Genomic DNA, 14,943 nt, shown 5'->3' with positions numbered 1-14,943 from the left:
AAGGAACAAAAAAGGTAAGAACTACAAACCCATTTGTCATAATTGTGGAAAATAGGGTCGCACAACAAATGTCTATAGGAGCAAAACTGCCAACCAAAACCCCAAGCAAAAATACAAAGGTAACTGCTACAACTACAAAAAAATAAGGACATTAGGCAAATATAAGACTATGAGCACGTAAAGATTTGAAGGATACAACTACAATTGTCATAATTAAGGACACAAAGCATATGAATGCAAATATAAGACCAAATGGACAACAAACAAGCAAACTAAGGTCCAACATCATGGAAATTCTTACAATTGGGACTACAACACAGGGTATAGTTGTCACTATTGTCAAGAATATGGACATGTTCCTAAAAATTTCATGAGATTACAATAGATGGTTGAATGATATTCCATGCTTTAGTTGTCTCAAGATTGGTCCTGTTAGCAAATACTATCCAACTAGGTCACCAATGTCGAGCAATGGATTCAATAAAGGTAAAGTAAAGGTTAATGTTGAGAAAGTAAAGGTGTAGATGAACAAGATATGGAGAAAGAAGGAAGATTGCAATACACCGATTTTAGCTAAGGTCACTTCATTCAATGGATCAAGTTAGCACATCACCCCCAACTAGGCAATAGAAGGTATGTGTGGAACTGGTATTTGAATTAGAACATTATGCATTAGTTCCAAATATCTAAGATTTGAAAATAATACATATGTATGAATCAAGATGCAATGAAGAAGTTAGAAGTAAGAGTTTCTTTATAGATATATTTTTTACAATGTTGTTGCCAAGCATGGAAGAAATTATAGTTATTACTAAGTGATGGAGAAAAGGCTAGTGTGAGTTGAGATCACTATGTTAGCTGAGCATGTTCAAAATCCTATGATATCAAAGCTTACAGTTGTATAAGAATTGAGTATTTAATGTCAAATTTGAAGGGTTATATAGTCAATTTTTGACTCATTTACATTCACCAGAGTTTGAAGAGCACAAAGATCATGAAAGTAATTGGCAAAAGGATATTTGAGGATTTGTGAACCAGATCTAACTACTACTTGACACCATTCTATAGATTTAAGAGTTATTTAGCTTGTGTCAATTTACTTTTTTTTTTTTGAAAACCCTAGGAAGTCAAAATGGTAGCTAGTTCTTTGTATACAGTTAGGAAAGAGGAGAAGGAAGTTTTCAATGTTTAATTGATAAGAAAAGATGTTAGGCAACCCCCATTCCAAGCAATTCCTGAGATTGTGTACAAGGGATATATGTTTGGTGAGGTATCCATGATACCACCAAAGGTTCTCATCATTCAGGATGTGAGATGTTGCTGCATTGGTAAGGTTGGAGAAGTTGGAGACATAGAAATTAGGGAAATCTACCAAAAATTGTGTGACAATGGTGTTTTGAGGGAAGAGAATAAGATTGTTCAGTGAAAAGGGTTTATGTGTGCCCTAGAATTTCCTCAAGTTTTCAAAATTGAGTGGATTTAGATTATTCCAAGCCATATACATGACAACCAAATTTGGTTAGAGGATGGACCAATAAGGATTTCAAAGAGGATTGTGCATAGAGTAAAAGGGTATCCTACCCTTCACTAGCTAAAGACTATGCAAAGCTATGGAAGGGAGATTATTAAGAAGAATACAGGTGCCATATGGAACAAGCGAGGGATGTCAATAAACACTATTTCAGACCCCATTTTTGCCTTTGTAGTCAGAGTCATACCTCATAGGTTATTTTAGTCAAGCTAACTAAATCTATGTGTTTCATGTATGGCAGTTGATTTAGGTTATGAAATTGTGAAAAGAGACCATTCCTATGACCTTGCTGAGTTACAACTTTAGCATTTATCAGAAAACTTGGAAGCCATTTGGAAAGCCAAAAGAGCATCTTGTAAGTTTGGTTCCTTAATTGTTTTCATATTTTTCTATGCACAAAACACATTCCCTACTGTTGGAAAAGTTGCTTGGAAGACCAAAAAGTTAGTTACACAGTAGATTAGAAAATACATTGAGCAACTTAGAGACAATTTTGAGTCAGTAATGACTAGCTATTTTGGGGATTTTAAGAAATACATGAAGCAAGGATTCTAGATTCCTATATCATTAGTGGAACAACATTACAATGATGTGTATTTCCTAGTTGATGCAGATCACACATATGTGCAAGTAGCAATACCCAAGGTCAAATGGTTAAAACCCTTTCCATATAAAATCATTGTAGATGAAGCCTCTATAGCCATCACAACTCTACTAGTTGAGGAAATTGACAAGGATGCAACATCCTTTAGAAACTATGATGAAGCCAAATCAAGACTTACAATTGACTTGAAGACTATTTCTGTATTAAGAAAGAAGAATAAGATAGTGAAGAAATTCAAGGAGAAGTTTGGTGAAGGTGAGGCAAAAGAAGAAGATGATGGAGAAGAATAATAAAATGGCCTAGTACCATTAGAACTTACCCAAGGCCTAGGTGAATACAAAGGTGAGGATGATGAAGGTGTCAAGGAAGAAGAAGTTGAGGAAGCACCTAAGCAAATTGGGAAGAAGAGAAAATCAAAGAAGAAAGAAGTGGAGAAACCAAAGAAGACTATGAAGTAGTCACAACAAAAGTTAGTTGTACCTTTAACTAGGTAAAATACTAGGGCAGCAACTACACATGCAAAAGAAGTTGCAAAGCCTAAAGGAAAAAGACTACAGTAGAGCTGATCCAACCTACTCAAAAGACTATCAAGAGATTGAGGAAAAAGTACAAGCCACAAGAAGATTTAGATGGGGAGAAAATAGAGTTTGATGACTTGAGTCAATTCAAAGTGGTAAGCCACAATCCCTCTTCTGACTTTGATAACTTGTGTGAAGATATTAAGAACAATGCATATGTGTTAGATTTCACACATGTTAATTTTGATCATTTAGGAAGTGTAGAGAAAAATAATATAGAGGAAGCCATATATGACATGATGGTAACTTTTAAGACCACTCCTCTAGATATTTCCAACTCATTACCAAAGATTTTATATGATAGAGTTGAGAGAAAGTGGAAATTTAGTTTAACTACTGAGTCACTAATTAGGGAAACTACTTTATAAGAAGTGATGTCTAAATTGGATAAGTAAATGATTGCTAAGAAAATGGAGAAGCACAAAGGGAAATTTTCTCCCAAATATCGAGCATTCCATATTAAAAAGAAGCAAATAGAAGATGTGGCAAGCAAGAGTACATCAATTTGGAAATCTATTTATGAGTCACCCATCAAAGAAATAACTAAGAAAGGTGATAAAGGAGACTAAGAAATTGATAAGAATGAGGAAGAGAAAGATTAAAAGGTGGCAGAGTCAAGGAAGGTAATGTGGAGGGAACTAAAGGAACAACAGAGGAGACAATAGTTGAAGAAGAGCAACAAGATGTATAGGATACATAGGTACCAAGTGCCAATCCCCCACATGAAGAGTCAATAGGACTTAGTAAGTATTAAAGAAGTTCCTAAAAATACATTATAGAATGTTAATCCTTTGACTGAGGAGGATTTGAGGAAACTTCAACAAGACTCTGCCAATACCACTATTTTATGTAGCAACCCTATAATTGTGAGAGTAGATGAGATACATAAGGTAGAAGTTAGATCAATAGGGGAGGGACAACCAATTACACCAAATATGTCCCCACCAACTATAAATGAAGAGCAGAAGAAATCTCAGGATATATAAATAGATCATAGTGTAAACCTTGAACAAGAAGATGCTACAATAAAGACACCATCTGTAATGCCAACAATTATCATTCAGATGAAAGAGGCAGAAACTAAACCTACAAGTTTATCACTGCCAAGCCTAAATAGTTTAATTTTATTAGCTCTAATTATTATTGATAAGGATATAACAGAAGGACATAGGAGTCAAGAAGAAAGTCTTGTACCTATTCCACTATCATAGGGTGAAATCCAAAAGGAAGGAGACAAGACTGAAGAGTTGAAGTTGACTACTGAACTTGAGGAGCAAATTGCAATATAGACTGTAGTTACATTGCCAGTTTCTACATCTCCTCTTAGCAGTCACACCCTTTAGAGGCTAAGTACACATGCCACACCATTATAGATATCAAAGTCAAGTTCCAACATACCCAAAAGTGTTGAAGCTACATCATTTGACGATGTAATCTTAGATGAAGTGATTGAGTTACCCAAGTTTGATCTAAATACAATCACTATTGAAGAGATGAGCATTCTTGGGAAAGCTCTACAAAGGAAGAAGAGGCAAGAAATCTTAAGGAGGGAGCACAAGCAAAAGAAAGTTTTGCATGAGATTAAAGATATATTTATTGATACTTTCAGCATCCCAAAAATGAATGAAGATAAGCCCATTATAGAGAAACCTGTCACCATTGTGGACAAGATAAAGGATGAAGAACTAGACTCTAATGTTAAATTATTAAAATTGTTAGAAAGGAAGTTTCATACAAAGGTCTTTTAGAAGATATCTGGTGCTATTGCACTAAGATAGGTTGATCTAGCAACCAAAATGGAAAGTGTGAAGAAGGTTTTAGACAATATTTTCTCTCTCTACACAAAGCTTTGCAATGTTGATCTATTCACTAAGGAAAATCAACAAGCTATTGACCACCTACAAGGAGATTTGCAGTTCATAGGTATAATACTACAACAATCTATAGGTAATAGTCAGTTACATTTTTAGAGGTTACTATCATCTCAGAGTAGGCTTGTCAAGCTACAAACACAAGATGCAAATATTCAGTCTACTCTAATTATTATCCAGTCCATTTTAACACCTTACATGGAAGTATTACACAAGGAACTAGCCTATCTAGAAACAATCATGGAGAAAGATTCTCATATTTCTACCCATGAAGGCTTAGTTGACCTAGCTGCTAATCTTGAAATAAAGATTCATTCATTAGTGTTGTGTGATGTGGAGCCTAATCAAACACAAAGGTTTATTTGGCATGGTTTCCCTCTAGATTATTTCTACAGGGGTTTGGGGGCAGCACCTCCAAGATGGGGTCAAGGGGAAGCGCCCTTCCTGGGTCCCAGGGTAGCACCCCAAGTGTGCTCCCTACCACAGTACAAGGTGGGGTCAAGGGGAAATGCCCCTATAGGGGTATTCAAGGGAAACACCCCCGAAGTGAAAAATTCCCTTATATTGTAAAAGGAGTTGGCTACTATTTTTTTATTATTCTAGCCCTAATTTTCTAAGTGGCAAAAAGCTTATATAAAAAGGGCTTACGATTAGGGATTTTTTTAAAACCTAGAAACTACTACCCCCCTTAAAGATAAACTTAGGGAGTAGCTAAAAACCTAGAAACTACTACTAAAATTAGAATTGGGTCTCAAAAACAAAGATTGATGAGGTATCCAAGCACAACCAAACATTTGTAAAGAGGAGAAATAGAAAAAACCACATGGAAAAAACCCTACTCCAAAAAGAGATGGAAAAAATGTTGAAAGACCTAGTGAAGGACTAAAGAATCCTCCAAACAAGGGAATGTCTCAAAAGATAGGAATAAAAGATGATCATGTAGATTACCACTAAAGCATGTAGAAGTTGCAAAGATCTATCAAAAAGTAACTACTAATATAAAGAATGTCCACTAAAATAGAACCTAACCAGGTAGAGAAGATTGTAATCTGCATGAGTACTCTTAGAAGACACTGCTTGAATTAGAAGACACACATAGGCAAACAAGTGACCTCAAAGATATAGATGGTATGAAACACCAAACCCTAAAGTGCTAATGAATCAAAGATGGAAGGTTGCAAATAATGTAGGAATTGAAAGAAAAGTGTCTATATGGTAAATGAACCATCTCACTAAAATGCATATGTACCCAGCCATTATGTACATAGGAACAAATAATCAATACATAGCTCACTCCATAAAACCAAGGAAGCATACAAACCAACAAAAGAACACACCCTAATTCCAACAAGGGTGAGGAGATAGGTAACTAGAAAAGTGGGCCAAAAGAATTGCATGTTAAGGAACCACGATCAAGATGTAAAAAAGAATATATATGTGTACTAAGGTGATCGATCTAAAACATGTCATGAGGGTAATGTCATAGAAGGGACACTTAGTAGACTAAGGAAAATGACAAACAAAGGTAAAACATCAACCCTCGATGACACTTTAATCATAGTAGTGCATGTACAATAAGGCACAAGATATGGTGAATTCTAAGAATACAATAATCTACATGAGTCTCCTTAGATGACATTGCTCAAATTAGAAGGAAAAACAACTTAAACAAAAATACACATGCAATATTGCACTTTATCTCAATACATTTTAAAGAATGCATACAATAGATGTCCACAAATACAAGAAGAGATGTAAGGCTGATATAAGAGATAGTACAACCCATGAAGAATCATTTAAAGAAATAAAATTGATCCCTAGACTTGAAATAACCAAGATATCCACAAGAATGCAAAAATGTAAAAAACTAAATAGAATGTGCCTGGAGTAGAAACTAGAAAAAAAACTAATCATTAGACAATCTGCCTAGAGTAGAATCTAGAATTTGTTGAGTGTGTCACAATTGAATAGTTCAAGTTGTAAGGTTGAGTTTGAGAATAAGATTGCTAAGATATATGATATTGATGGAAAACTAATTGGAAAAGGTGATCAAACTAGAGGTAATCTATTCTAACTTGATATGGATGATGCTACTTGTTTAGTTGTAGAATTTTATGATGTGTTGCTATGGCACAAGAGGTTATGTCATGCTAATTTTGATAACTTGGTTAGTATCAATAACATGAGGAGAGTCAAATGTTTTACTAAGTTGAAGAAACCTAACAATATAATTTGCAAACAATGTCAATTAGGCAAAATGAAAAATTCAAGTTTTAAGAATAAGACTCATACCTCTAAATGAATATTAGAGATTGTTCATACTGACTTGTGTGGACCAATTGATGTGTAGAGCTACAAAGGAGATAAGTACATTATGTTATTTGTTGATGATTATTCTAGAATGATGACAGTTGTGTTTCTAAAATAGAAATTTGATGCTTTCCAAATGTTTAAGTGGTACTTAGAAAGAGTTGAGAAGGAAATAGGTAAAAGTTTGAAATGTTTAAGATTTGACAGAGGAGGAGAATTTACATCAAATGAATTTGAGATGTTTTGTAATGACAAAGGAATCAAAAGATAGATATTTGCCCCTAGGACCCCTCCACAAAATAGAATTGTTGAAACGAGGAACATATATGTAATGGACTATACTAGGACACTCATGATGAAGAAGAATGTTCAGAAGTTGTAAGCAAAGATGTTTATACCTTGAACTGTGTGCAAGTCAAGAAAGGCATTCATTCAACATCTTTTGAACTATGGTATGGATACTCACCCAATGTAAAATATTTTAAGGTATTTGGAAGCAATTGTTATATTCTCAAGGATTTTAGGAATGGTAAACTAGATGTAAAAAGTGAAGAAGGTATATTTCTTGGTTATTCCCAAAAAACAAAGCTTATTAGTGTTTAAATACTAATACTAACAAAGTTGTGGAAAGTACAAATGTGAAATTTGATGAATATATAGAAGTACATGAGACTGAAGCTATGAAGGAACTAGAGGAATATAAATCATTTATATATTTTTATGAAGGTATGCCTATTGATGAAGATATTGTAAATCAAGTTACAAATCAATAGCAAGTTTTAGTGACTGTCGAGTCATGTACCATGAATGTCGAGTTGCATTCAGGAATCGAGCTACATTCAGGTGTCGAGTTATAGAATGAAGTTGAGGCATGTTTTGATTTTGAGATTAGTGTACATGAAAGAGATGTTGAACTACCTGATAGAGATGTACATAGTGATTCAAAAGTTCAAAGACCAAATGAGGAAAATAAAGTAGATCCAAGATTTTCAAAGTATGTCAAGAGACATCACCTTCAGCACAAATCATTGGAGATAAAGATGCAAGACCAATGACAAGGAACAAGTTGAGAAATGATACATGTTTTCTTAGCATGCATGAACCTAAAATAGTGGAAGATGTCTTAGAAGATGTGGACTAGAGTAAAGCAATGAAAGAAGAGATTGAACAAATTGAGAAAAATAAGACATGGACTCTTGTTCCTAGACCAGAAGATAAAAATGTGATTAGCACAAAGTGGATGTATAGAAACAAGTTAGATGAAAATGATGAAGTCACAAGGAACAAGTCAAGATTAGTTTGTAAAGGATATGTGCAAGAAGAAGGGATAGACTATGGAGAAGCATTTGCTCTTGTTGCAAGATTAGGAGTAAGAAGTTAACTTGGTTACTCTTCATACAAAGGTTTCAAATTTTATCAAATGGATGTTAAATCTACATTTCTAAATTGTGTATTCAAAGAAGAGGTTTATATAGAATAGCCCTAAGGATTTCTTGATCCTAACAAAAAAAACATGGTATGTAGACTAGACAAAGCTTTATTTGGTTTGAAGCAAGCACCAAGTGTATGGTATGAAATGCTTCATAATTATCTTGTAAAGATTGGATTTGAGAGGACTGATGATAACGGCAATCTATACTTGAAGAGAGAGAAAGGAAAATATATTTTACTATCTGAAATTTTTGTTGATGATATCATATTGGAGGTCAAGATATTTTATGTAAGGCTTTTGCAAATGAAATAAAGAAAGAATTTGTAATGTCTATGTTTGGAGAGATGAAGTTCTTTGTGGGTTTGCAAGTAAATCAAATGAAATATGGTATATAAATCACTTAGTTAAAATATGTAAAGGAGATACTAAAAACTTTTGGATTGGAAGATTCCAAGCTAGTAATCACACCTATGGTGACAAGATATAAATTGTCAAAGAATGATGATTCAGTTGAGGTGAATCAAACATTGTATAGATCTATGATTGGAAAATTATAATATGTAGTACATAGTAGATCTAATATTGCATTATCTATTGAGATAGTTGCAAGATTCTCTACTAATCCTAGGGAGAATCATTAGGTGGTTGTTAAGTGAATAATGAGATGTCTGAAAGGCACAGAAGACTATGGTCTATACTATAAGAAAACTGAAGAATTTGAATTGAGAGCCTACACTAATGTTGATTGGGCTAGAAATATTGATGACGGAAAAAGCACTAGTGGAGGAGCATTTTTCTTAGGAAAAAGGCTAGTTACATGGACTAGCAAGAAACAAAACTACATATCTCAATCTACTACTAAAGCTGAATATGTTGCTGGTGTAGTAAATTGTACAAACATTGTATGGATCAAACAACTACTCAAAGGTATGAAAGAGGAAATCACTGAACCTGTGATACTTTATTATGATAATATAAGTGCTATAAATATATCAAAGAATCATGTGATGCATTCAAAGACTAAGCACATTGTAATCAAGTATCATTTCTTGAGAGAGTTAGTTAAAGATAAAGAGGTGAAGATGGAATATGTTAACACAAAAGAGAAAATAGTTGATATCTTCACAAAAGCATTACCTAAGGATGTTCATGAGTATCTAAGAGGTAAACTAGGGGTGATACCCCTTGAAAGGCTATTTAAGAAGCATGAGAATTGCCCTACATCAAACAAGACAATTGACATATGTTACACATTGATGTAGTGGATTTTACTTTAGGAGCTATCTAAAGTAATCAAAAAGCTGGAGCTACAAATTAGTCATAAGCTAGGTGATAGAGGGAGAAAATAGAAATGTTGATATCTACATATTAAGATGACAAGTCTTTGGCATTATTGTCAAAGAGGGAGTTATTGCTAAGGGAGATAGAAGATACAGATAGAATAAACATGGAATATCTACTCAGAGGGAGATAGTGTACCTACTAATTACTTTAGAGTAAGAAATGATTACATCTACCTAGTAAGAGGGATATAGTGTTGAGGGAGATATAAGAAGTGATCAAGAGGGAGTCATAAGGATGAGTTGGTTGATTGTCTATTGATCATAACAGAATTTTGTAACCTATACAAAAGATGAAAGTTGTTGATAGAGGGAGATAGTGTACCTACTGATTACTATAGAGTAAGAAATGATTACATCTACGTAGTAAGAGGGAGATAGTGTTGAGGGAGACATAAGAAGTGTTCAAGATGGAGTCATAAGGATAAGTTAGTTGATTGTCTTTTGATCATAATAGAAGTTTTTAACCTATACAGAAGATGAAAGTTGCTAATAGAGGGAGAGATTTCAATTCAAGGAATTTTTTTTTTAATGTATTATTGTTGGTTGAACTGATTAAGTTTGGTTTTCCATCAATTCCAAAGAGGGAGATTGTTCAAAACACTTTGAAACAAGTATAAGAATGTGTTTCAATCATTGTTTTGTCACTAATGTCAAACCTTCTACTTCCTAGTAAGACAATTGCTTAAATGTTTTGAGTACTATCATTTGTTTGATTAATGAAGAGGATTTGATCAAATGAGGTGACAATAGCACCCAGAGGAAAGGTTGAATTATGATATGAAAAAGGAGTACAAAAATCAATTAAGATAGTAATATTATAGTGCATTGATTATCTACTTAAGGTTGCAAAGGATGGATACATTGATTAAGTTCAAAAGAACAAGTCAAATGAATTGTGTCTTCCAAGCTTACCAATCTGCATAGTAGGTGTTGAGTAAAGTTAGTGTAAGCCAAGCAAAAAATTAGTTGGAGCTGAGAAAAGTCAAATTTTAGTGCATGTTGAGTAATACAATTTTAGTTGAGTAAATTTTAGTTAATGTCTAGCACCAATAAACTTTAGTTCATGCCAAGTGATTTGATAGTGGATGTTGAGTACCATAGTATATGTCGAGCGTCAGAAGCAAGTTAATGTCGAGTGTCAGCATTATGAGGAAGATCATGAATTTGATGAATCTAAGCTAACAAGTTTGATTTCTTGGACTATGTGAACTGTGTGGAAGATAAGCTTGATGAGCTAGTGGCACAGAATTCAAGATGAACCATTTTGAGATGAATTCAAAGAGGATTGAAGGAGAAGTTTCTAGAAGGTAATAAAATGAAAGATGGGTATATTCATTGAATCCTACCTAATCCTACCTGACCCTAAAATGGAAAATAGAGGATGAACAACAAAAGATATAAATTTTCTATTTATTGAGATGATTGGTTAGAAGCAAAGGTTTTCCTATGCAAGAACCTAAGGAAGAAAAGGAGTCTAAGGTATTACTTCATTTAGTGACCAAAGAGAAGAGATTTATATAGCAAGAAGGCTAAAGGTATGGATGCTTGAAGGATGAACAAGCTATCAAAGCTAAAGTGTCTAAAAGTCAAGCTAAATGGAGGATTGAAACAGAGATTTGTAATCTGGAAAGTGAGTTGTAAGTTATTATCAGATCAAGCCTTACTGTTACTTTCTAATCATCATATTAGTTTAGGATAAATCCTTTGAATTAAGGTTGACCTAATGGTCATTTGTAAATCCTTTAATCGGGTAACATTCTAAGTGAATTATCTAAATTCCTCTAACAAGGCTCAATCTTGACAGGGTGATTGAAATCCTCTAACCAGGTCACATTTAACAGTGTGCATTGTAACCTTTAACAAGGTTGGCCTTTCACAAGGCATTACTTCAAAGGAGTGAGAATGAGTAGCATGTTACTAGTGATTTTTCTTGTTACCCAACTTTTTGCACAATATGCAGCGTTGTCAACCAAGACTCCTTTTCCAAAACTTGAAGTTGATGTTGAACTCTTAACATACTTCAACTTTGAGTTCAAGTCTACCTGCTTTCCTTCACTCAAAAAATTCTTTACTTGTCAGCCTGAGTCAAGTCCCATAAACTTGAAGTTGAAGTCAAAGTTGTCTCAAAGTAACTTCAACTTCAACCTTGATTTCATCATTTTCTAACATTTTCTTGTTTTCTCGTAGGCGATGTACTAGAAATGATGAATGCAATTCCTGAGGCAAAAAATGGGTCCCACCCAGTTGCAATCTTGAAGACATAAAATACAATAAGTATAGCAGCTAAGAAAACTCATGCCAAAGTACAGTTGGTTTTATGGGAAGAGGTGGAGTCAAAATTTTTTGATATCATGAGATGTAGATCCACATGTGGATTTGATGGGTATTAACTGCAAACAACCTTGCAAGTCTTGTTAGGAACAGGCGATACACTTGTTATAAATGCTTTCACCCGCTCATATCTATCCTGAGATTTCCAAGAAATTATTTCCTAAAATTATTGTTATGGCTAGTATAATTACTTATTTGGTTATTTTGAGCTCTTGGCATTGATTGGTAAGCAAAAGAGGTGGAGGGTTAAGCTTTGTTAAGAACTATAAGTGCATTATATTGTATTCCTCTATAATTTTTATTGTACCTAGTTTTGGTTTGAAGTGTTTTGTTTATCTCTATAAATCCTCCTTTTTCAAACCAAACCATAACACTTTTCTATCCTAAGATGCCTAAACCAGAAAAGCCATGCCTGTTAAGCTCCCTCCTAGAAATCCAAGATACTTTTCTAGTCAACTAAAATCTAGACGATATATTAGAGCAGATGAAAAATGCTTAGTCTAGACCCATTTACCAAAAGTTGGCTAGTAGTGGGTTGCTTGAAGCTGCCACCTTTCCATTAGCCATTGGGTGTCCCAAGCTAGTTGTTGAATGTGAAAATCATTATGACCCCAACACCAAGTGCATCAAGAAATTTTTTTGAGAAGTGTTGGTTGGGATAAACAGGGCTAGTATCAATTCAACTCTAAGAATTCCTCACAAAGAACCTTATGAGCCCTGGATATTTGAGGAAGCAAAATGTTTATATGGTGATAGAAAGAAAGACTACGATTCTATTGTTGCTCAAACCTGGCTTTTAAAACCAACTAAAAGAGGCTCTAGATTGCCCAAACCCTTGACTATAGAGCATTTTATTAGAGAAATCGTTGACATTGTGCTGCTCTTAAATAGAGTTAATGGTAATGATCACACCTTTCACTAAGAGAGTTGGATGTACTTCTTTATCTAGAAGATTGTCGAGGGTAATAAGTTCATAGATTGGGCTAATTTGATTGCTAAAAATTTGCATAAGGGTTTGATGGTTGCGAGTACTTTCAGCTCATTCTTTCTGTCTTCTTTCTTAATTTACATTTTAGGAGCATCTAAGGAGTGGGAAGGTCTTCCATACTTTCCTTGGACTGATGAAATGACTATTTATCAGTACTACAAGGATCTCCAGGCAAGTGAATTTTGCAAAGAATTCATGAGAGTGAATGATGTATTCCTTAGAAGGCTAGTTTTTGAACTCCAAGGGCATGAAAATTGCAGGCTATCTGAAGAATCAATGCAAGCCATTAGGATTTATGGTCGTTTCTATATTTAGTTTCCCAAATTCATGTATCTCAAAGTTGGAGGTTTTTCTAGTGAACCTCTTAGGTTACCGCATTATTGTTTAGACAACATTATCATATCTGAGATATGTAGACAATTTGTTTCTATGATAGAATCTCTCAAAAACATCAAAAAGTCATCTTCTTTCATATTTCCCATAAAGATTGGTCATTATAGATGCTCAAATTTCAAGTAAGTTGTATTAACAAAAATAACATTATCCCACCTATGCCTCAAACCCTACTCTCCCAAAGAAGATTTTGATTACACGGGTTTCGCCAAAGATAATTTCAAAAATGCAGTTTCACTAGTCCATGTTCCACATCTAGAAGATTAATGGGCTAATTACTCATATGAATTTGAAGTTAGAAAAAGGTTGTGGTCAAGGTTGACAGTAAGCCAAATTAATATGTTTGAAGTTGACCTCTGCACCAATGGGATAAAAGAAGATGAAAGTGAAGAAGTGATTGACCCATTTTATGTCAATCGAATTGAGTGTATGCCAATCCCTAAAATTGATTGGAGTAGAAGAGAAGAAGATGAATTTCTTTCCCATACCTTAGAAGTTTTGAAAAGAACTAAAATGTTGAAATAAAAGATTGTTAAATTAGCTATCCCTAGTGCCCTAGAGAAATACTCAAGAGCCAAACATAAAAAGACACACCCAAAGCCAAAGGTTATCGTTAACCCTAGTATTAATGATCTTGTTGTAGGTTCACCTAAAGTTGAAGCTAAAGTAACTTCTCAACCACTTCAACTTCAAGTTCATAAAGAGGCACCAAAGGCCAGAAGGAAAAGATAGGGTGACCATTGATCTAGACCCTATAGAAGTAAAGTCAAATCCAAACCAACTTCCTAGTTCTCTAATGGCAAATAGTGTATCAAACCCTCAAAAGTTGCCTAAGAACATTGATACTCAATCAGGTACCCTTCCCTTGACTAATGTTTCTCCCATGACTTGAAAAGATCCTGTCATGCCTAAATGGCTGGAGACTTCCATTGAAAAGAAAAGAAGTATGGTGCCCTTGTCTATTGATGATTTAGTTAGTAGATGTCTAGGAAAATATTCAAAAGCTAAAAAGGCCAAAATTGAATCCAGAATTAAGTTCACAAAAAGTTTAGGACATTGGTCAGCCAAGATTGCCAAGCCACGAGAAGGTAGCCTACATGAGGATCTCACTCCTCAAGATTATCAACTATCAATAATTGATCTAGGAAAGGGAAGTCATGCAATGGATATGAAGATCTTTGAAGCTTCAAATAAAAATATTGCAAATAGGTTTTGGAAGGATGCTCAAGATAAATAAGATATGAAGGAAGCAATGAGGAGCATGGTGCAATACATCAATGTTGTCTTGCACTCAAAACCTAAGCCTTTGAGTGAGATGTTTGTAATTATGGATGTAACATCTTTTGCCAATCAACAGTTCCTTTATAATTTATAGAAGTGTAAAGCAATTGCAAAGACATATGAAGAGTGGTTACACTATGTTTTGAGTGAAACTATGAAACAAATAAATCTTTTAGACAAAGCTTCAAAGGAGACCACTACCATCGTTAAAAAAATGGAATCAAATAATGAAGGCTACAAGAAAAAGAAGAACAATTGGGTAAAAGTAGTGCTCAGGAGAG

The sequence above is a fragment of the Cupressus sempervirens genome, chromosome 7 (genome assembly GCF_028749045.1).
Source record: "Cupressus sempervirens isolate cs-2001-9-10 chromosome 7, ASM2874904v1, whole genome shotgun sequence".
NCBI lineage: Eukaryota > Viridiplantae > Streptophyta > Pinopsida > Cupressales > Cupressaceae > Cupressus > Cupressus sempervirens.
Note: the sequence above shows the minus strand (reverse complement) of the source record.